The sequence below is a fragment of the Hemibagrus wyckioides genome, linkage group LG06 (genome assembly GCF_019097595.1).
Source record: "Hemibagrus wyckioides isolate EC202008001 linkage group LG06, SWU_Hwy_1.0, whole genome shotgun sequence".
NCBI classification, from domain to species: domain Eukaryota; kingdom Metazoa; phylum Chordata; class Actinopteri; order Siluriformes; family Bagridae; genus Hemibagrus; species Hemibagrus wyckioides.
The window spans coordinates 4,024,328-4,049,600 of NC_080715.1; the positions used below are offsets into that span (position 1 = coordinate 4,024,328).

The 25,273-nt window shown below is 38.9% G+C and overlaps 1 long non-coding RNA gene across 3 annotated transcripts; it reads right to left on the reverse strand.

Annotated features, from left to right (window-relative positions):
• Nucleotides 1-3,115: 3,115 nt before the first annotated feature.
• On the reverse strand, nucleotides 3,116-24,000 carry LOC131355079 (uncharacterized). 3 transcript variants are annotated; one of them, XR_009204822.1, is made up of 4 exons: nucleotides 21,939-24,000; nucleotides 15,546-19,759; nucleotides 4,860-5,192; nucleotides 3,116-4,713 (listed from the first exon to the last, which is right to left on the reverse strand). It is a non-coding gene; the product is annotated as an uncharacterized LOC131355079 (long non-coding RNA). The 3 variants fall into 3 exon arrangements; XR_009204821.1 differs by having other exon boundaries at nucleotides 3,117-4,713; nucleotides 4,860-5,189; nucleotides 15,546-19,733; XR_009204820.1 differs by having other exon boundaries at nucleotides 3,118-4,713; nucleotides 15,546-19,733; nucleotides 21,939-23,999.
• Nucleotides 24,001-25,273: the final 1,273 nt, after the last annotated feature.

Below are 25,273 nucleotides of genomic sequence, written 5' to 3' on the forward strand. Positions count from 1 at the left end.
TTTGTTTCTTTGTGTGAATGTTCAGCATTACAGTGTTCACTTGCCTGTGCATTTATCAAAATGTATTTAACTGGGAATGAGGGGAAATCGGAAAGGAAGACATTTAAATGGGTCTCACTGGACCTACCTGTTCAATAAGACCTACTCACTCACTGACAACACCTTCCGCTTGACAAAGTAGTCCTACTGCTTTGAATGTTTCCTTACGAATTTCTTCTTATAACATTATATCATAATATCATGTATCATGTGATCTTAGTTGAAAATAAGCGGAAATTTAAAATGACAACTGTGATGTTAAATATTGGAAGTAGAGGAAATCCCGCCATGGCGTAAGGATACAGTTTCTTCCAGACCCAGTGAGTGACAGGCGGGAGGGAGATCACTTCATCTGTTGAAGGCGGCTGAAGGACGTGGATGTGGAGCGGAATAAGCGGGTGAATATTAAAGATATCTTTATTATCTGTGGTCTCAAGCATCGGGGACTTTGTTTTGACAGTTTAAGTGATCTTTAAAACCGCTAAACTAATGTTAATACCTTTTCTGTGGGGGGAGAAGCGTGAAACAGTTATAATCACTTAAGTGTGTGTGAGGATTAAAATATGGTTATATGTGTTGATAGTAATGTGTAGAGGTTTTTGTTTCCTGACTCTGAGCACATTTTTGTTTATTTTCTGCTTTCCTTGTGTATTTTGTGGCTGTATAAGCTTAACCGCTATTTTTTCACCTGAGGTAAATTTGACTTTACTTAGGGTGAGGTAACGAACAGAGCTCCAATTTATAATAATTAGCACAATTCGCTTAATTGTGAATTTTGAGGTATCCGATCAGGCATCTAGAAGAGTAAAGTGCTGCTTTCGGAGGCGAGGTCATTTAGGGTGAATTTCAGACAGTTGTGAGACCAGGCCCGGAGTGGTCATCCGGTGAACCGGGGGAATTCCCGGTGGTCAGCTCTGTCCTGCTCATAACAGGGCAGAGACTCACCGGATTTTGTCCACATACACAGAAACACGTATATGTGTTTAAGTTATTGTGTGTGACTGATAATTACACTAATTACACTAGATTTGGATCTAAATCGGCGCATAATGACACCGTGCATTAAAAAGAGCCGTTTTCTTTTGTCAGAGCGCGCGCACGTTTTGATTTTGGGGTAAACTGACCTTTTACCCTGTAAGTAGATTTTCATCATTAATATCACTGAGTACTTGAATGGACAATGACACTGGAACAGGGACACCAAAATAAAGTATTACCATAATATACAGCTGGACATTTCAGATGTTAATGTGCATTTGCTTTTACAGGTGGACTGAAAAAGGACACAATGACTGAAGATATAAACCAGAAAGAGGCAGAAAAGGCTCTCCAAATGGTTCACTGGGGCAAGAGACAGGGGTGGAAAGAGGGCCATTAGAGCACAGCAGGAGAGAAGACCATCTCCAGGAGTGTGAGGAGTTGTTTCTGAGTCCAGATGTTTTAATACTGTAATGTTCAACAAGTTAAAAAGGGGCAGTTCACCCAAAAATGAACATTCGGTCATCACTGACTCACCCTCATGTCTTTCCAAACCCTTAAGACTTTCGTTCATCTTTGGATCACAAATTAAGATATTTTTAATGATATCTGCAAGATTTATGTCCCTCTATTGAAAGTTTATTCCCCCAAAATTCTGATGCTTCAGAATATTTGTAAAGAGATCAAAAATAAATCAAAATGAATCCAGCGGTTTAATCCAAGTCTTCTGAAAAGTCATTATGACTTTATATGATGAACAGATCTAATTTAGGCTTTTATTTATATATAAACATCGATCAGTCAACAACGTTTACAGCATTCAGTTTTGGTAAATAGAAGCACAAACATGCTTGATTCTGTTTATATTAGTTGTTTAGCATTAATATGTGAATAAAACCTTAATTAAATCTATCAGATAAAGTGATCATGTCTTTTCAGAAGACTGTGATTAAACTTCTTGATTCATATGAATTTATTTTACAATCTTTTTATGAATTTTTTGAAGTGTCCAAGTTTTGGGGAAATAGACTTTCAACAGAAGGACCAGAAAGTCCAGAACCCGCTGATAAACCTATAATGGGCCCTTGTATATACCACATGGGCTTCATAACGTGGGACTAATATGGGCCTCATGTAGGTTGCCCAGTTGGGTCCCACATTTGCCCCAGTCAGAATATATGTGGGATTCATATGGGCTAATTTAGATGGGGCCCACGTGGAACCCGCGGACATCTGGGACATCCACGTGGAACCCATCTGCGGCCCATGTTTCAAGCCCACATGGGCCCCACCTTGCAATGTTGGCTGGGTCCCTACACCTCATTGATCAAATATATCTCTTGAAGTCTAATTAGTCAATTACAGCCATGGTTTTTAGTACATAGATGCAGTGTTACCCATTTTAGCTTCACAGGCCTTCCATTTCCTAAGAGACAGTTATGTAACATCTTTGTATGACTAGACCCAAAATTTTGCATATGACCTTAGAATCCTGTCATATACATGGCCTTCAAGTTTTGTGCAAATTTTCAGAAGCAGTCATGAGTTATAGCTGTTTAAGTAAATTAGGTTCCAGCTCATATGGCCTGAATGGTGCCTGGAGGCCATTTTTACATGCCAATATGATTTTTTTAAATAGTTCAATTTTGTGTAAATCGAACAAAAATCCTAGGACAAAATGTAAAAAGTATGTTTTACATATTTGAGAAAAGTAGTAATGCAAATTATGAATTATGCAAAAAATGTGCTATAATGCCATCAAAAGATGCAATTTTGTCATTTTGTTTCTCAGAATGAATTTTTTTTTTAAAAGTGCTTATGTATGAGATTTGCTGTTGAAATGTTTATTGATTTAGGTTGCACAAAAATATAAAAGAAAAAGGAAGAATTAAAAGAAGAAGAAGAAGAAGAAGCACAATCCAGAGAAAAACAATAGGGTTTCTGGTGTACTTTGTGCATGGACTCCTAAAAAGCACTGTAGCTTAAACTTATTTTGCCTCAAGGCCAGTGCAAGTAAAAACCAAAATCAGATTTCCTACTCAAAAAAATCAAATGGAAATAAGGAAAGGCTGGGAAGGATCCAAAACAGGAGCAAGGTAATTTAGAATATGAAAACGAAGGCTATACACAGTACAATCAGCAACCAATAATCTATCTGTGCACACAGACATAAGCATAATGCTACAACCAACAGGGAGGAAAAATATTAAACATAGATAGGGTGACTAATAGGGAAATAATAAATGGGAGTGTAAAATCAAGAAGGAAATGGAGCAGATGCGAATGTAGAGGAAGAAATGAGAGAGAGTTCCCTCTGCTGTTCTTGTGAGGAATTGTCCTTGGTGGCTGTGACACTCATTCAGACTGGACGAATGGTGGCAATGATGGGAGCTAAACATTGAGCTATAGTCATGGAACTTGAATAGTAGGTTCAGGCAGTGACCCACTACTAGATGTAGTACTGATGTTGTCACACTCAAATTGGCCACTGGGGGGCACTATTCATATTCATAGTGGTTGAAGGTAAGTTAAAATAACTGTTTCTCAGTAAAACCAAGACAACATTTAGTGTTCTGCATTGATCTCCAGATCAGTAACTGGATTTTTAATCATTATTGAAAAACAACCACTTTCAGCCAGGCAGCTTTCAACGGTCATTTTGAACAATTAGCATTTAGCAATTATCACAAACCTTGAAAAATATGTGAGTGTGTGGTTTCTTTATGGTTCTATTTATCTTGCCAAGAAATGGCCACTGGGAGAACAGTTTGCAAGGAGCTCTTGGACGCAGCTGATCACAGCTTGTGGCAATATTCATTATTATGATTCTGATTGTTGTTCAGAGTAAAAGCAGAAAAGTCTGGTGCCTGCCAAAATGCTGTAAATGTACATGGTACAAAACTGCTCAGCAGAGTATGACTAATAATTATCAGATATCAATAATTATCAGAAACATGATTTTTATTGACTTTTTATTGAGTAATGTACTTAAACAGCTCTAAATGGAATTGCACCACACTAGTTTATAGCGGCTATAATTTAAGCAACTAAGTCGCTTGTTTAATTAAACAACTCTAGACAGCAAGGTTCTCCCGGCACTTTATGTAGTTTCACAGTTATTAAAGCAGTGCATTTTCATACAATAATAATTATAGCGGCAAGCAGTAACTTTAGGGTCCAAACATCACAGGTGCTGCAACACAAGAATTCGTACTTCATGTACTGTGTGTTAGTTACATGACATCATAATGTTGTATCTCTTAGCACAACCCATGGTAAACATCCTGTCTCACATCCTGTTACAAATATGAGGTGCTGTTACTGTTATGTCACAATGATCAATGCTTGACTCTATGCTCTAAAAGATTCAGTGCTACAGTGCTCCATCTACTTATCTAAACAAGAATGGATTCTGATCCAAACAAAATCAGTACATAATGTTCGAACATGAACTTATTCTAGAAAAAAAAACAACCACCAAACATTTACTCATAAGAATACACTTTTCTAACATGACCTTTATAAGTTGTACATCATTCAACAACACCTGCAATAATTTTCATTGAACCTAAACTATTTACATTTTAAACTTTAAAGTGATGATACCGAGTTAATCATATTATCTGACTGACTGATTTCTTGAAGAATGCTTCTTGTGGGAGATATTCTTCTTATACCATGTGTAGGAGGTAATCTCTTTAGGAAAAGAAAAAATATAAAGTTTTTTTAACATACAGTTAGATGTAACCTGTTATAGAGAAAATGAATGCTATGCAAACTTTTATTGTAAAATCATTAGATGTACACAATCATGGTTAATGTTCTGGTTGTTTATTACTCACAATCAGTGATAGCAGAGGAAATTAAGCTCCTGATTGCAGGCTCTGTTTTCCCAGATGTATGTGTTGAAGTTGTAGGCACCACAGCGAGAGGGCTGGATTGGGCATGTAGACACTGATACCAGGCTCTTCAGTGGCACCCCGTTCACCCAGAACCATTTTCCATCAAGGAAACGCAGGCCTGTCCACACACTGGCTGTTTGAGCTTGTTCAGTCTCTATTTTAAGCAGGTCTAGCTGTGTTTGTGAATCCACAAAGGCCAAGTTAGAGTAGAGAGTCCTGCAGTGCTGAAGAGCTGCCTCCCATGTTTTTTTCTCCTTTACCAACAAGAACCTTCTAGAACACATGGAAGAAACTCTTGTTTCACAGATAGCATCAATCTATTCATCTGCAATCATAAATACACAACTTTCTCCTTCACAACAATCATTGGGTTCCTTAGACCTCCAACGTGTGAAATTTGTTTTTTCACCATCAGACCACTGCCAGATGTTTACATGTGGTGTAGTTCTGTTCAGCCCCCAATGTTTTTTGACGTGATTTTGACTGACATCTCTCTTCGTGCACACACACACACACACGCCAAAATACTGAGAGAGTGTGCACTGGAATATGCTCTAGAACCCCTGTCACGATACTTTAATGTCATACACCTATCGGTCTGCACAGCACCGCTTTCACACCACGTGACTAAAATACCTTACAGCCCTTGAGCGCGACAGCAATAAAAACGGTCAGAAAACACAACAATGTTTTTATTCAGATAATAGCCTAAGTTTTAATATTTAGTTTTAACACATTTGATAAAAGTAGGACTGTCTTTGATTATGAAAACCCCTGACATATAGGACCCTTTTGAATATTATTTCATACCTAAGACATACAAAAGCCATGAATTAAATAAGCCTAAAGATAGATGTAAAAATATATACAGTATATATATAAACTGTTAAAGTGATAAGACATTACAGTCTTTACACTCAGGCAGTGACAGGCCCAAACACCACCGGTGAAACAACATAAAAATTCCTTTCTGCAGCTACTGTGTGTTGGTTGTATGATATCCTAATGTTGTAAGTTAGTACAACCCATCTTTTAAAATCTGCTCTTTGAGTTTTACTTCAATTCAATTCAATTTATTTTGTATAGCGCCTTTTACAATGAACATTGTCTCAAAGCAGATTAACAAAAGAAGAGAAACAGAGAAAGGGGAGGGGAAAAAATTAAAATAAAAAATATTTTAAAAAAATAACTAAATACCTAGTAATAAGAATAAATTATTAAATTAAATTATTAAACCATTTTATTTCATCCTTAATGAGCAAGCCTGTGGCAACAGTGGCAAGGAAATACTCCCTGGGATGATCTGAGGAAGAAACCTTGAGAGGAACCAGGCTCAGAAGGGAACCCATCCTCCTGTTCCCAATATTGACTCATGAAACTCAACAGCACATTGAGCCCACCATTAGCTACACCAGTGGCAGGTTCTCCATTGCCCTCCTCACTCTTAAGACAAATGAGTACTTACTGAAAAGATTCATGTTACAGTGTTCCATCTACTTATCTAACCAAGAATTGATCTCTGATCAATACTAAATCACACAGTTCATCAGTCTGCTGTCTGTCAAAGCACTTATTTGGGCCACTGAGGTCTGGTCCCAAGGATGGGCACAAACCACTTCATATAACCACTTCTTAGATGTCTTTCATTGAATTTTCAATTTATTCTAATTCTACTATTTGTATGAAAAAAAGGAAGTGAGGAAACAACAAGGCAAATGCAGCCTTGTGGACTTCAGACAGGAATTCAGAACTCTTGTCCTGGTAGTGGATAGAATGTTCCAGCACTAAAAGCTGCTTGGAGTTAGGAACAAAAATATCTTCTTTCAGAGCTAGTATGCTGGGAGAAATGAGAAATTTGTGTCAAATTAACCAATAGAATCTGTTCTTCAAATCATACTGTAATGTGTAAAAATGTACTCTTATAGTAGTATCTATTTTTCAAAACTTACTTTCCTTTTCTAAGTCATTTTGACTTAACTTTTGTGTACTATCTGCTTAACTTAGTTGGTTCTAGAGTAGTGTTATTTAAACTGTGTTATATTGCATAGCATTGTTAATCCTACTCTGTTGGTATAAGCTTATTAGTTCTCTCAGGTGTGAATTGTGGGCAAGGCTTACTAATTTATATTGAAGGTTGTCTAGTGTCTGTAGCGGTTTGAAGGTAGCTCTGGCACCTATAACACATTTTAAATAGCAAATGTCTAAACTAGTACTATTCTTATGTTGACGTGTCTCAAACACATATCTGTAGTCACCTCTTATGTCGAGTTTACACTGCATGATTTTCAAAGTGGTCAGATCATGGTTGTTTTCACACTGCACAACGTTTTCACACTGCACGACAGTACAGAACTACAGAACTCCCTGGGTCCTGTCTTGTTGCTGCTTAGAACTGCCTGGAAGACTCCTTCACCAAGAAGCATCCAAAGATAGCATGCCTCAAATCCACTTAATTTCTCCTCACCTCCCAAATTACCAAGCAATTTAAAGAGGACTTTTTCTGTATCTCTGCCTTCTTTGTGTCCGTGTTCAGCCAACTACAGCTTCAAGTAATTTCATTAGCTGGTCACAAACATCCCTGCCACAGGGCACCCAGAGGTTCAGAAAGTCCTTCAACTTTTACAATTGATATACCAGTGGCCAAGCATACACTATGACATCTAAACTGTCACATCCAGGGCCTATATCCCATAACACTTCCAGAGGATACCCATGGTACCCCTCTTCACACCTTAAAAAATCATGGCCTCACCATAGATTTCTTCACTGGTAACTCTGTCTCCCAAGGCAACAATGTAGTCTAGTAATCACTGAATGTTTTTCTAAATCCCTGAGACTCATCCAACTATTCAGTCTCCCATCAACCTTTGAAACTGCGAAGACACTGTGTTATGACTGACTCTATAGGAACGATTCATAGAAGAAGTTGTGTCTGAAGCTCTGTGTGCACACACACCAATTTATGGGCTCGGATAGGACACATGAAGGGAATATGCGCCAATACGTCCATATAAGGGTATCTACATCACATCACTCCAGCTTTCTTTGTCTTCAGGAAGTGCTCTTTGTATGTGTTTCAATTGTTTGTCCTGTCTGTCTAGACAAGGGAAAAGGAAGATATTTAAAAGACTAGGAGAAAAAAAAAGAGATTTTATGGCGACCAAAAATTTTAAGAGGTGTGTGCATCCATGCCCCTGTTTTATCACGGAGAACGACACGCACCGACCTGCTGAAAGAGCTTGACTGCAGTGAGGGATTTAACCATCTCTGAGCTACGTCAAGCCACAGATCTTGCACTCCATGCCATGAAGCAGAAGGCCCATGCCATAGGCCATTCTATGGCTGCATTAGTTTCCACAGGGAGGCACCTGTGGCTTAACTTAACAGGGATTAAGGACAGAGAAAAGTCCTTGCGCCTAGACACCTTTCACCTCAGGGCCTGTTCAGCAACGCAGTGAGCATGGTCGTCGACCGGCACCAAAAGGTGAAGCGCCATTCGGCGGCGTTTAGGGAATTTATCCCTCAGCACAGTGAGCAGCCTGGGGCTTCTTCCAGCCGCACATGCCCCCCCAGTTTGCTCAGAGTGAAAACAAGGGCTAGTGTGGCAGCCCATGCCCCCCTGTGAAACTCTAGGGAGGCCGGACAGTGTGCTCAGGCCCAGGCCCATCAATCAGGCCAGTCCAGACCTTAGGTCTGTCATCTCTGCCAGGTGGGCCAAGAAGGAATCTTGATGCCTGAGGGCTAGGGTTTCTAGGCGCATCCTCCTTAGGGCAGTTTCTCCTGCCCCACCGCCTCTGGTGTTTCGGGGGTCAGTAGGGTTTGCCCTCGCTCCCATTTCCTGCATGAATCTATCCCCCGGGTCTGAGTCTGCCAGCTCGCTGTTTCAGGATGTTCCCCTCCAGAAAATTTGTGCTGCAGCAGGCTGGTCCTCTCCGCACACTTTTATCAGGGTCTATAACCTGGATCTGGACCCCACTCCAGGGTCCCAGGTCATTCAGGGCTAATTGAAGTTCTATTCCTGGTTTGTTTGTGCTGTCTCATGGCCCCTGGGAGAGACATCGACTGGTGTGTGGTGGTGTGGGTATTAACATTCCCAAAGCATCAGTCACGATGAAGCATTGAGTTCCCACAAAAGGGAACTACACTATATTGATGGATTACATGGATTTCAAGTTTTTTGCAGATGCAAAGAAGCAGTAATGAGTTACAGATTTTTAAGCAGTGGTGGGCAAAGTACATATCTTCTGTACTTAAAATAAAGTACAAATACCTTAGTTAAAATGTTACTCCGGTAAAAGTCCTCAATTTGAATTTCTACTTGGGTAAAATGCAAAAGTACTTATATACAAATGTTCAATACAACTAAAAAAAAAGTACTACATTTATCCTAGATCTAATGTTGTATTTTTTTGTAAAAAGAAGAATCTGAAGAAGAAGAATCTGTCCCTCTACTCACACATGCCTGTTAATACAAGGTCTGAGAAATGATTATGATACAGATGTCAGTTACCATTATTCTAAATCAAGGAGTGCAAGGGGAACATGGGGCTGTAAAATAGCAGGATGTGAGATCAATTAGGTTTTCTTGTTATGCTTTATGTTATACTTAAGATAGTAACAAATTATCTCTTACCTAAACACTCCTGTGTCCTGGCGAATCAGATTTTTTAAGTTTTGAACAGATGACAGGCAAGGATCTAGGCAGATTCACTTTAACAGAAACTTTTGCTCTACAGATTGAAAGGAAAAGAAGTTCTAATTCAGCACAGTCAATATTTCAGTATTTAGTAACTAATGCGTTGGTGTGTTATGCGCAATTACAGTATTTGAGCAGTAATCTTATTCTCCTTTACAGTTGCGCTATTGGGTTATTGTGTTGCTGTATAATCAGTAAGGTTAAAATAGACTGCTGCTCAAGAGACACTGCTTACTCAGCTAACTAAAGTGTATTTAACCCTACACAACATAATTAAGATAAAGATAGATTTATTCACATACACAATAAAATGCTTCATTGCTGCAAGTTAACATTAGATTCATATGAAAGAAAATGGTCATTATCACAGGACATGCTCACCTCTACGTTTTCGCAAATATGATTGTAATATTCCAAGCTGAAAGGCAAAGAAGATGACAGACACCATCTCATGTGCTAACTCATTCCTTTACTTCCGACAAGAAAACATGCATCCGGATAACTCAGGTATGCACACGTGGGCGTGGCTTCATATGCTAGTCTCTTAACACATCTATTACACTCCTCCCCTTTTAGATTTAACAGACTTCAATATAACATACCAAGAATCACTTTAGAGAAATATTTCCCTTAAAACCAGAATTCAAAATAACATGGCATATGTGAAACAGCCTTCAAACATAATATTTTCACAGTATTGCAACTGTAACACAAAAACGTTTCAAACTAACGATCAACACTGATCTCTCTCCATGACTTCCAACCTTTTTGGAGCAGTACGAAACCTCTGGGGATATCAGCGAACACCCTCTGCACTCACTGTCTCTTTTGCAGCCTCAGTGTTAACTGTGGAGTCAGGTATACCGATTTGCATGGAACTGTCTCTGTCCACAGGTAAGTACATAGCTCCCCTGTTTTCCGCAGTGACACTCAGATCTGGGTTGTTCAAAACAGGTCCTTCTGCAACATGCCTTGGCAGCATATGGTCCACATGCACTGTGCGTGTTTTCTGACCCTCCTGTACTGAATAACTTACTGGGCCCTTCCGCTTAATCACAGTTGCTTTCAACCATTTGTCCTGCCCTCCCCTGAAATTTCGGACTCGTACCGGTTCTTCCTCCTCAAAGGATCTTAAGACACGTTTCCCCCTGTCATGGTGTTTCTTTTGTTCCTGCTGTTTTTCCTTAACATGTTTAGCCAAATCAGGCTTCAACAATGAAAAACGTGTTCGGATATGACGCTTAAGGAACAACTCCGCTGGCGTTTTTCCCGTGGTGGTATGGGGTGTACTATGGTACATTATCAAGAAATTTGCCAGCCTATGCTTTAGTGAGAGCATCTGCTTACTTTGTTTTTCCCAAACACCCTTTAGAAGTGACTGTTTCAGTATCTGCACTGATCTTTCTGCAGCACCATTTGAGGCTGGGTGATAGGCAGGAACTCATGTATGTTTTATTCCATTCCCCCTTAGGAAATCAGTAAACTCAGCAGACACGAGCTGCGGTCCATTATCGGAGACCACATCCTCCGGTAACCCATAAGCTGCAAACAAACCTCGGAGTGCATCAATGGTGAGTGCTGAGGTAATGGATGACATTGGCACTACCTCTAACCATTTTGAATGACTGTCTATCACTACTAGAAAGAACTGCTTGTCTTTTTCAGCAAAATCCACATGGATTCTCTGCCATGGCCGCTCTGGCCATCTCCACGGGTGAAGTGGTGCCGCGGCTGGTGACTTTTGAACCGCCAGACAGCAATTACAATTTGGCAGCAACACCAGCAAACCTTTGGTGACAGACCATCTTCCTCTATCCACTGCAGCTCCACCAGTTCCATCTGCCCTGCCTACACCTCCTGCAGATCCTGTCTCCACCTGTTGTTGCTCAACCACTGCCATTTGTGCTGCCCGCACCTGCTGGAACTGCCCAAGAGACACCTTCCCATATCAATTTCTCACCTGAGACCCTATGACCTCACCCTACAACCTCCGTTATTTTATTACTCTTTGTCTTTATCAGTTTAACCAATTTAACCCTGTCTGTTCACAAATAAAATAAAGAAATTGCAGTATGATGTTATATAATGTATTGTTTAATTACATTTTAATGAATGCTGCAACTGTCCCTGTGGACTGTTGCAACCATCCCCTGTTAGGGGGTCAGTTGCAAAATTTCACTTTGTCTGTTAAAGTTTACATTGTTCATATATTATTACACGTATGGATGTTACCTTCCCTAATTTTGAAAAAAGCTACTTTACAGTTACAGAGGAGCTTAAATGATGGTTGTGTTGTCTAGTTGTGTATTGTTGTGTTATTTGAATTTTTATATTGTATAGCAGTGTTGTGTTGGTTTATGCTTAGTCCTCTCAAGTGACTGATCAATAGTAGTTTCAGTCTTAATTTATTAAGAGTAATAATAATAGTCGTTTAATTTATACTGAAGGTCCTATAGTGTCCACTAGTGTCTGCAGCAGTTTGAAGAAAATTCTGCCAAGACCTGAAACATATTTTAACTAGTGTATTACTTGTACTTCTTCTGTTGCAGTCTCCACAACATCTTCTCTTCACTACTCAACCCCCAGCTCAAACTTGTTCCATCCTCCATGACTGCTGAAGACTTTGCCACCTTTTACTCTGAGAAGATTGAGAAAATCTGCCAGACTATCACTTCTGCCCTGTCTATGCCTACATTACACAGCCAGGGATTCCCCTACTCTTTCACTGTCGCATCTCTCAACTGTAGCAAAAGAAGAGATTCTACAAATCATCCATTCTTGCAATCCAGCTGAAACTCAATCCCAGCAAAACTGATCTGCTGGTCATCACAGCTGATTCATCCCCAGGTCAGAATCTTGTGATATCGCTGCACAACTCTCTGATCTCCCCTTTGGCCACTGCTCACAACCTTGGGGTAACCATGGGCAATTTTCCTCCCATGTTGTTGATATGACACGCTCATGTTGGTTTCTTCTGTACAACATAAGAAGGATTTGGCCATTTTTACCCAAACAGGCCGCTCAGGGTTTTATTCAGTCTCTTGTCATTTCAAGACTAGACAATTCTCCCTCTTACCTTTTATCAGTCCTTGCAATGTACAGCACTCCATCAGAGCTTGTAGCACTGCTCAACTGGTCCCACCATCTCTCAGGGTTCAAGGTAGGTGCTCATTGAGACTCCCCTCTGTTTTGGCACTGAGGTGGTGGAATGAACTACTGTACCTCTAGATGCCGAACAGTTTAGTCACTGACTGTCTTCAAATGACAGATGAAGACCTACTCCTAATTTACTTACAGTACTGCTTACTTATTTTTTCCTGTTTGTTTACATTAAAAATACTTTAAAGTATTTTTGTACAGGCATCTGCCAAATGCTGCATATGTAAGTCAATGGACCAGAACTAATTATTACAAAATCAACATGAACTTCTGGTAACAAATGTACAGATAATTGTTCTTATAGCCAACATCACTTCAGGCATATGTATTTAGAGCAGAACAACTTTCTCATGGATTTTCATCATCAGGCTCACCAATGTTTCCATGAAACCTGGTTCTTCCCAGTCAGCCCAATCAAACCAAAGAGTTTTAATATGTAACTCTAAGAGAGCTCCAGTTTTCCAGTTAGCCAAATTCCCACAGCACTGCCTGCAATAGGTCTGAGTTGTAGCTCAAATCTGTTGAGGAATATTAATGTATTCTTTATCAGACTTGCAGCCATCCCATAAAGGAACAACAGGTGAAAAATAAAACCTTTGTTGTTATGCATCTACATGAATCTTTCTCCACCCCTGAGATACAGTCTATATTGAAGCTATGGAGAAATACAATGAACAAACTTGCAAGCATTCAACTATCCACCTCTCCTGCAATGGTGGAGGACTCAGACGTTACATACAGTATATTCGTTTTTAGATTACTGTCATATTAGGCTATACTTTAGTCCCCTCACCACTAGAACAACAACATAATGTTAAGATATTCCTAAAACCTGACTAAGGCAGCACATATAAACTTAATTCATTTTAGAAAAGGATAGTGGAGACCTTTAGCACCACCTCTGGTCACTACAAATATTATATAATGTATATCAGCTTTCTTGCACTGTTTTCAACATTTTAGCAGTGACATGCTGGGAAAATTCTTAATTGATCTGTCAAAATCCCATTCCACAGAATCCCACATATCTCATGTAAAACAAGTGCTATCTCACCTACTTCTAAACCACCTGTAAGTTAAAGAGGAGAAATGTTTCACAAACCAAGGTATTGTTCCTGGTGTATGTACATCATCACTAGAGCTTACTATAGTTTTTTGCTGTTTGGCCTGTAGGTCGATTATGGCTTGATAATGAACTTGGCTGGGCTAGGAAGCACCCCACCCCCCATTCCCCCACTTTCACATTCACTCAGACAATTGAAATAATTCATCTAGTGGAAGGGATATTGTCCGGAGAAGAGAAGCTGGGTCCCGGTTCACAACATTCTTGATTTCCTAATATTCATATATTCATCTCATAATTAATACCCTGGATATCCTTGGTCCTGTCAAGTGCAGAAACCCTACATTATGTTTTGGATTTGTCTGCCTTTTTTTTTTTTAAATAAAGCCTTTACCTACAGCTGCATCCACATAATTATATGCATCCACTATAAATTACCCTGGAACCAGGTCATTATTGAAAGGTGATTATATAAGGTAATGATTGAAAATGAGTTATGAACCACTTTTTAAAAAGTACTTTGACACCAAGTGTGTGTAAATCAACTAAAAATCCTAGTATAAGTTGTCATAAATGGGTTTTATGTTTTATGCAAAAAATGTGCTATGGTGCCACCAAGAGATGCAATTTGGCCATTTCATTTTTCTGAGCAGCAGTTAAAAAAATATGATATATGATAAAATATGATGTTTTAGGCTGCACAAAAATGTAAAAGAAAGAAGAAGAAGATGGTGATGATGATGAAGAAGAAGAAGAAGAAGAAGAAGAAACAATAGGTTTTGAGAGAACTTCGCTTGGACTCCTGAAAGCACTGTAGCTTAAACCTGTTGCTTCAAGGTCAGTGCAAGCAAATATCAAAATTAGATTTTCTATTCAAATGTGTCAAATGCAAACTAATAGGACTAATGAATGAGTCACTGTAGAATGATATAACCTCAGTGTTCAAGTCTCTTGGATTTTTTTTAATTACAGTTAATTGGTCCAAAAAATTATTATTTAATTACTGTGAATAATTTGCCATTGTTGAGGGTCTGTGTATGCGAAGTAGTGACAGTAGGTAGTGCAATAATGACCATGTTAATTCATGACAAAAGAATTAATTATACGTGGGACAGGTAGCAGTGACAGCAATGGATAAATATTTGAAAATTCTGACCCAGATGACCATGAAGTAGCAGCTGTAAAACTGCACTTATGTATAACATTTAATTTTGAATTGCTTTAATGTTTTAGGCTGCACAAAAAAGCAAAGAAAAAAAGAAGAAAACAATATGATTTGTATAGCACTTTTCACAACAAACACTGTCTTAAAGCAGCTTTACTGAAGTATAGAAACATACAAAAATTATAAAGTTTAAAGTTAACTTACTATTTATCCCTAACATCTAACCCTTCTGAGCGAATCTGGAACTCATTTGTTGCCTCAAGGTCAGTGCAAGCAAACTTAGAACTTAGATCAAAATACGATTTCACATTCAAATGGGTCAAATGCAAACTAATAAAGTAAGCCCCACTAGAATTTTATAAACATCAAAGACAGATGCCAGGTTTTAATTGAATTTGATTTAATTCAGTTTAGTTCCATTTAATTTTATTTGTATAGAACTTTTAACAATGAGCATTGACTCAAAGCAGGTTTACAGAAATATAAAAATTCAGAATGAATTACAGTGAAGTGTATGCTAATGATCCTGTAATTGTTACATACCAGGTCCTCAACGGCATGTCATCCTCACAAGACTCTTTTGATGGATTCCTTCCTCTCAGGTTAGGAAGAGAGGGTCCTAGAGAGCTGAAGAATAGCATCTCCACCCACAGATGGTGGAATGCATATGAAAGTTTTTGGCTTGTCAGCCCACTGTCTCCTATGGCTTTCACTTTTCGGCAGACCCTCTGGTGCTGGATACCATGGTGCTGATGTAGCTGTGGTTCCCTCTGTGTGCTTTCCCCGATAGCTCTGCTCTTTAAACCACCCCTTAGTATCCGATTGAAATTTTAATCGGATGTGGCAAATTCCATCCGACTGACGTGTTTACATGACACTTTTTTAATCTGATTGTGCTTCTAGTCCTGTTATGATCGGACGATCGCGTTTACATGGAAGTGTCCATGTAAACGCACCTAGTGACAACCTTCTCAGTAGGGCTGGGGGAGGGCAATAGAAAGATCCCTGCTATGGACTTGTGTCTTCTCCTCCTCCCATATTTCCCACTTGACCCATTTGCTGAGCATCTCCTCAAGCAGAAGAGAAGGGTTATTTGAAGAGAAGGGTCTGCTCTGCCAACTCCTGCTCTAGAACTGTCGGTTCTGCTGCATCCATAATTGGTTGGAGCATTCTGTGATGGAGTGAGGGTGAAGGTAGATGTATGTGCACAAATCTTAATGAAAAACAACAAAAACAAGCAAAGACTGGGAAGGGTCCAAATTAATTGAACAATAAAAGAAGCAAGGGGCAAACTAGAATATGAAATCAAAGGCTAGACACAATGCAAACAACAAACATAATCTGCACACAAACACAGACATAAGCATAATACTCCAACCAACAGGGAAGGAAACTGTAAAAGTTAAATATGATGACTAACAGGGAAACACTAAACAGGTGTGTGAAATCAAGAAAGGAAATTGTGAGATTTGAAAAAATGAGAGAGAGTTCCCTCTGCTGGTCTTGTGATGAATTGTACCTGATGGTTGTGACACTCCCTCCTGCTACTGGCCAGACTGGACAAATGGTGGCACTAGAGTATTTTATTTTTTTTACTTTTTAACTTTTTTTAATTAAATCACTTGTAACTCTTTGTTTGCATGGATTTTCATGATACTTGAAAATAATATAAGGGAGGAGATCATTTTGGGTGTGGTCATGCACAGCTCAGATAACTGTTAATCAGGACATGTATGTCCATTCAAGCTAAAATTCAGTGTGGTCTATCTATGTGCTAACCTACATGCTAAATTGGATTTTGATGACCTAATTCATTTTAAACTGATTTCAGTAGGCACTTGATAGGTTAACATTAAGCTATCATCATGGAACTTGAATGGTAGGTTCAGGCAGTGGTTGTGGTTGTAAATATTGATACACTGCATATATATATATATATAGGGGTGTGACTGCCTGTAAGGATGCACCAGAGGCAGGTGTAGCAGAATCCATAAGCAGATCTTTATTATAACAAAATCGGCAGGCAAGTATCGGTATCGGTATGGTCAGGCAAAAAGGGTCGAAAGCCGGGAAACAAAACACTGAGCAAACAAAACCAAAATCGCAAAACCCAAAAACAAACAAAATCAAAAAACAATCGTAGAACTAGGGTCAGGCAGGGATCATACATGTAGTAGACACAATATCAAATACAAGGCTTGGTACACAATCTGAGAGAATGATACTTCGTAGTGAACACCTAGGCAGAGCTGTTTAAATACCTGGGTGAGACCGGAAGCAAATTAGAGAATGTCAAAACTCAGGTGATGGCGCCCTCTGGCGATCTGGTTCTGCAGGCACTGTTACACTGCCATTTTTGTTGGGGAGTTTTGTCTCTGTTTTTCTTGGTAAGGGAGGTTAGGGAAGGTGTCTTTTTGCTTGTTTCTTTTTTGTGTAGCTTAGTTAGTCCTTAATCCAGAGTGTTTCTCTTTGTAATTTTGGCCTTGGTCCACCCTGAAGTACATACCATTACATTACAATATATCCACCTTATTTTACTGCTCTGTTGTGTTTGTCATGACTACTGCCTCTGGAGTATCATATTCATGGTCTATTTAATCTCATATAGTTTGGGATCACTCAAAAATTTTATTTTTTCCAAGGGAACACACACGAAATGAGTCTGAATAGAAAATATAGCAAAAGAACAGGACATGCTGACATGTCAGAGTTAGAAATATTGATTTTGATGGAAATGATGAATGTTTTCTTCCAATTTTGCCTTCATAAAAAAAACACCTTTTGCAGCAATTACAGCCTGGGCATTCTAGCTATCAATTTTTCAAGATAATCTGAAGAAATTCACCCCATGCTTGCTGGACAACTCCCACAAGACGGATTGGCTGATGGAGTCTTCCTCCATAGCTGAAATCAAGCTGAAATATGCAAGTGATCCCAAACTTTTGAGTGGTAGACTCCACAACATCTTCTCTGCACTACCCAACCCTCCGACTCCACCTGCTCCATCCTCCCTGACCGCTGAAGATTTTGCCACTTTTTACACAGCCAGGACTCAGCTACTCCTTCACTGAAGCATCTCTCAACCATAGCAGCAGAAGAGGTTTTGCAAATTATCCACTCCTGCAATCCCACCACCTGCCCACTGGATCCAATCCCTTCCACTATCCTCCAGACCATCTCACCTGACCTCCTGCCCTGCATCACCACAGTCATTAATGGATCCATAACATCAGGACAGGTACCAACTGCCTTTAAGCAAGCAAGGGTTATCCCTATACTGAAGAAATAATTACAGAAATCAATAATTACTCGGTATCACTTCTCTCCTTTCTTTCAAAAATTCTTGAACGAATTGTTTATAATCAGTTGTCTGACTATCTCTTTCAGAATAACCTCCATGTTGCCAACCAGTCTGGCTTCAAAGCAGCACATTCCACAGAGACTGCCCTTTTGGCAGTCACTGAGAAACTACATGCTGCTAGATCAGCCAAGCTGTCATCGGTCCTCATCCTCCTCGACCTTTCTATAGCATTTGACACAGTTAACCACAAGACTCTCTTGTCCACCCTCAGGAGTCTTGGAATTTGTGGAACAGCATGGGAATGGTTTGCTTCCTACCTGGATGGTCACTCATATCAGTTAACATGGAAGGGATTGACATCTGCCTCATGCGGACGCTCTACTGGTGTCCCACAAAACTCAGTACTTGGTCCTCTCCTTTCCTCCTTCTACACCCACACTCTTGGCAAAGTGATATCCTCACACGGCTTTTCATACCACTGCTATACTGATGACACCCAACTTATCTTCTCCTTCCCTCCCTCAGATACCACAGCTTCTGCTCGAATCTCAGCATGTCTGGCAGACATTTCATCTTGACAGCTCATCAGCTGAAACTTAATCCCAGCAAAACTGAACTGCTTGTCATCCCAGGTGATTCATCCCCAGCCCAGGATCTTGTATTATCTCTGAACAACTCAATAATCTCCCCTGCTGCCACTGCTCACAACCTTGAGGTAACCATGGACAATCAACTGTCTTTTTACTCCCATGATGCTAATGTGACACACTTATGTTGGTTTCTTCTGTACAACATTAGAAGGATTTGAACATTCCTATCCACACAGGCTACTGCAACTCTTTACTGGTAGGTCTTCCTCTGAATGCAACTCGTCCACTGCAAATGATCCAAAATGCAGCTGCACGGCTTGTTTTCAACCTGCCTAAGTTCTCCCACACCACCCCTGCTGTGTTCCCCCCACTGGCTTCCAGTAGCTGCACACATCAGATTCAAAGCACTGATGCTTGCCTACAAAGCCAAGAATGGACCAGCACCATCTTACCTCAAAGACCTTATTACTCTTTGCACTGCACCTCGCTCTCTCCGATCCACTAGCACTGGTCCCACCATCTCTCAGGGCAAAAGGTAGGTATTCATCTAGACTCTTCTCTGTTCTGGCACCAAGGTGGTGGAATGAACTTCCCCTAGATGTCCATACAGTCTCTGACTGTCTTCATATGATGCCTTAAGACCTACCTTTTCCTGAAGCACTTGAACTAGCTCTTATGTTTCCCTGTTTATATATTGTTATATGTTTAATAAAAAAGGTTGGACCTCCTGGTGGTCCAACAGCAGGATCCCGCGCTCTCATTGCCATGGCCCGAGTTCGATTCCCGGGCGGGGTGCCACCCCAGCTGCTGAAGAGTTGACTCTCAGTGCCAGTCCAAAGCCTGGATAAAAATGGGAGGGACAAACGCTAAGAAAAAAAAAAAACATCCAATTTTAGGCTAATGGTATCCTAAGTCTGTAACCTATTGAACTAGTGTTAATGATAGAGACTTAAAGCACTTTTGTATGTCACTCTGGATAAGATCGTCTGCCAAATGCCAGAAATGTAAATGTAAATGAAATGGTAGTGTATATATATATATATATATATCCCATGCCATTTCTCATGCTGTGCATCCAAACCCTAGACTGGGTCATAACATAATTGGCCCCTGGGGGGAGTGCTATTCATATTGAAAGTTGAGGAACACAAATTAAAATTACTATCTCTCGGAAACTAAAGTCCAATCTTTTTGTGTGGTGCATTGATTGCTGAATTACATGGAAAACATAGCTACTTTCATCCAAGTAGCATTCAACAGTCATTTTAAACAACTAGCATTTAGCTATCATCACAAACCTTGATAAATATGTCAGTGTATGGTCTAATTAAGGTTTTATTTATCTTGGCCACTGGGCATGGTTTGTGAGGAGCTTTTGGACCCTGCTGATTACAGCTTGTGGCAATATTTATTGTGATTCTGATCATTTTTTGGAACATGCCATCACACATCAGTCAATTGGAGTTTTTATTGAGTGATTTAAAGCTGTAAGTCATGATTGCTTTAATGGATCTGCACCATACTTGAAAGGCTGATAAAGGGCAAGATTCTGACCAAAGTTTGTGTTGTAGCCATTCCTTGGGCACAGAGTTGGACCAGACCAAAAGAAAATAAAAACTGTTCTGAAGTCATATTGGGCTGTGGTCATACATAGGAAGCAAGCATGGGATAGTATTCAAATACAATCATTAGCCAATCAGCACACAGCAGGCATATTACTGAAGCAATCTTACTCACATTGGCCACTATGGTGTCTGTGCACACAAAAACAAGAATATCCATTGGAAAAGAAGGTATGCAGTGAAAGTTTATTTTGATTGTTTCTTTTGCATAACCTCGAAAAAACTGATTCTTAGATCATTCAGCTCAGCCGTCAGAAATTTGTAATTAGCAGCTTCATATGTGAAAACTACTTTTCAAACTGGTTGTATGATTTTTTTCAATCTACAACAACAACAATGACTAAAAGAGCAGCTTAAATGGTCCGTGTACTCTTTGGTATTTGAAGTTTCTTTTTATAAACAGAAACAAAACAAAAACAAAAATGAAATCTTTTTTTAATTCTGTGATGAAAATGTCAGACACCTTTTTAAAATTAGACTTGATTTTCTTTCCTCATTTATACTTTAAATAAAGTTCTATAGAAACGGAAAAGCAGCTGCATTTTCTTTGTCTAAAACCGGAAGTGTCTCTTCTTCTGTCATTTGTGGCAACGTGCAGTCTTCATAATTAAAGAATTATTTCATTTTCATTTTTTTGTTTCTGTTTATAAAAAGAAACTTCCACCAAATATTTACTCATGTTCACAAAATGTTCCAACAAGAACTTATTGTAGAAAAAAACAACCACTAAATATTTTCTTATAAGTTCACAATGTTCTATGAATTGTTCGTAATGCCATAAATGTAACTACAGAACCTATGTGGACAAACAAATGTTACAAAAAGAAATTCTAAATATTTTGAAGAAGAAAATTTGTTTATTGTTTATATTTCATTAGAATACCTTTTATTGGCTATTGGATTGAGTTTGGAAATGATCTTGATTATCCAATCGTACAGAAAAAAAAATTTTAAGTAAAGAAAAAAGAGATTTAATGTCATTAAATATATAACTTGAGCTTATGTCTTCACTGACCTTTGTCTTTCAATTTTATTAATGTAGCTTGATATGACTAACGTTTACCAGCTCAGGCCGACATGGTTTGAGGTGAGGAACACATTGTATTCTTTCTGTTATTTTGTGTTTACTCTTTTAGTGTTACCTTTTTTATTTGCCAGAATTGCTCATTTATTCAGTTAGAAACACTATGTATCAGTCAGTTGACGCTTTAATGTTTTCAACACAGGTCTGCAGAGTCTTCCAAAATTGAGATACTTAAGAACTTTAAGAGTTGTATATAATTAAACACATGCCACCATTTACAATAAACAAATCTCTTTAGGAAAAGAAAAAAAGTATACAGTTTTCAATATATTTTGTTTGAAGGAGTCTTAATGGAGAAAGTGAATGTGATTTAAACTTTGGTGTTGCTGTTTTGGTTACCTTGTGTCTCCAGAACATCTTTGTACTGAATAGAGTGACGACTTGCTTATTCTGGCATCTCGTTTCCATTTTAGGGAACAGGGTTACATCCGAAACCTGAGACGTTGCTGTTAGGGTGTTCCTTTCTTCGTATTATTTACTCGCCTTATCATAAATCCTAAAAGTAGAAAGTAGTCTTTTTTGAAGAATTAAAAATACAAATACTAATTAAAAACATAGACAACCAAGGGCTTGTTGAATGCTAGGGAAGGCAAAGTTAAAAATTAAAAGCAAACCAATTCAAAGTGTACAAAGTAACCATTATCTAACATACATGCACAAACACAGCCATGGACATAAACATATAACATATAATGCTTCAACAACTAAACAGGAAAAACACAGAACTTAAATAGGGTGCCTAATAGGGAAATACAAATCAAGTGTGTGAAATCTAGAAAGGAAATTGAGCAGACAGCAAAAGATGACATTAAAAAATGAGTGAAGGTGCCCTCTGGTGGTCTGGAAAGGAAATGTCTGTGGTGTCTTAAGGGCCACTCATATAGCACCCACTCTTGGCAGACTTGATTGTATGGTGACCACAATAAGCCCTAAAGGGGGAGCCACATCCTCCATGCATAAGAGGGCAGAGCGGCATCATCAACATAGCAAGAGGGCAAAAGTCACTTCCTCAGTGGGGCAGGGTGGAGGGGACTGTCTCAGCTGGGCAGAGAGATAGTGCAACCTTATTTGTAATGAGGAGTTGGTTTTTCACTTGAAGGGAAAGGCCTATGCTCTGCCAGCTCCTGCTCTAGAACTGCCTGTTCTGCTGCATCCATAACTAGTTGTAGCAATCTGTCATGGAATGGGGGTGAAGGTGGAGGCATGTGCACAAATCTTAATGGAGAACATAAAAACAAGGGCTTTGTAGAAACCAAAATACTAAAACAATAAAAGGGCTAGACAATGTAAACTCATATATGAAAATAAAGTCTATACACAGTGGAAACAGCAACCATAGTCTATCTGTACACACAAACATAGACATAAGAATAACACTCCAACCAACAGCGAGGGAAAACATGGAATTTAAATAGGGTGACTTATAGGGAAATACTAAACAGGTGTGCAAAATCAAGAAAGAAATCAAGAAGGAACAAAAGTAGAGAGTAAAAAATGAGTGAGTTACCTCTGCTGGTTTCGAACGGAATTGTCCCTGGTGGCTGTTACCCTCCCTCCTGCTACTAAGGCAAGTGATACAGCCCAGACTTTTTAAAAAGGGGTTGCATTTTAGTCAGTATTTCATGAATCATGAATCTTACAAACAAATCCCTTTTTCACTGTTTCCTTGGGTTCACTGAAACGAATCAGCCTCAAGACACATTTACCTCTGCCACTGATTTTTTTGCTAACTTGCATAATATGCAAAACTTATTTTGCATGCTGACATCTGTAAATAATATGGCAGCCACTTGTCAACTGATACTGTTTGTGATTCAAACAGTTGTAACTCATGAGTGTTTGCACAAGGGCTAAGGTAACAAATAATTGTTACTCAGGTGATGTCAGTCCATTCAAGATGTAAGTTTATTCAAGCTAAAATTTGGTATGGCCCATCTATTTTGTTGGAACTCAGAGTCCCCTCCGAGTGGACATATCACAGGGTGGAATCTTTAATTGTACCAATTTCTATTATTTCAATAATCTTATAACCAAATAAAGTCAATAAACTATAAAATACTTAGCCGGAATGAAGGAGATCTCAGTCAGCAGATGAGAAGAAGCAGGTTTCTTTATTCAGAGATGCAGTCAATCACATGCATTTCTGAAGAGAGCAGCTGGTCTAAAAAAAAAACCCCAAAATTCCCTTCTTCTTATACCTCAGACGCACCAAGTCGCCTCCTCTTCCAAATTTAAATATTTCTAGAAATTTCCACATTATACTCAATGTATGTATACTTTTAATCCCTCCTTCCTTAATTAACATACTTACTATATTTTCGTATTTGTCCCCATACCGCCCCCTTAGTTAAAACATCCTCCCTTTGATGACATCAAACAACCTTTCGGGTACATGATGTATACAACAATGTGCACGTACGCACGTACCGACCAACCTCGATGTTTTCGATGTGTCAAAATTAGTTGTGCTTCAATTTCTCGGAAAACCATACTTCTATTTCTAAGTTTAACTCTTTGTGTCTGGACCTAAATGTGTTCCTCTGTTGCTTATTAAGCAATGCTAAAGCTCATAAGATGCCTAGGTTATGTCTAGGTTATGTCTGTCTGGGTGACTATTCTTGGTGAAATTCCCCTGGCTTTGCACTTTTCAGCACAAAAACATCCCCTCTCAGCACTAATTCTGCATGATGATTATGAAAGTTACAAAAACATCCCCTTTTTCACCCATCTCAGCACTGCTTGATGATTATGAAAGTTACACATGTGCATTAATCAAAAGCTCAAAAGCTCCAAAGCCTAATATTATAAAGGCTTACTCAAAAGCTTACCATTAATCCGAAGCTAAATGATTTTGTTAGATATTTGGTAGATATTTGATATGTGATCGATAACCACTACTTCTGTGCAGAGCATTCTAAATCTAGGCTAATGTATGCTGTATGATATCTGTGTAATTTCTCCGACAATGTGCTATCCTGAACTATCCTGACATTTTAAACTATTCTCAGTAGGTATTTGACAGGGTTAACACTGAGCTATCATCATGATTTTTGTATTTAATTATCTTAAATTAGTTATTTTATTAATGTTCTGGGAGTTTATTACTTATCTTCAGTAATAAGGTAAGTGCAAACATCCTCATTGCAGTCTCTGTTCTCCCAGACCTGCAGTATGTATTGAAGTTTTATGCAACACAGTGATAAGGCTGGATTGGGCATTGAGGCAGTGATACCAGGCTCTCTAGGGCCATTCACCCAGAACTATTTTCCATTAAGGTTTTCCATCTACTATGGCCTGTCTGTATAAAGTGACATTGAAGGACAACCCACTTATTTAGCTAAACATTAAATATTAAATTCTTGGTGCAAGGAATGGAAATCACAATACTTCTTCTAGTGGAAGTGGGATTGTCCATTGAAGAGTCCAAATGCCTTGGAGTAGTTTGCAAGAATATGTTTTAAATATTATGGAAATTCTTAATTATTAAATTATAGTGTGTGTCTATATGATACAAAGGGCAATTTTTGATGGTTTCTGCAGATGGCTCAAGATTGATAAGACACTTAAGTGTACACTTAATTTTCCTAGAGAAATTTGTGTTTTGAGGCCAAAAACAGGAATAGCAGTCTTCAAGTTGTCATTTAAAATGAGATTGCTTCTGACTGTGGTGGGTT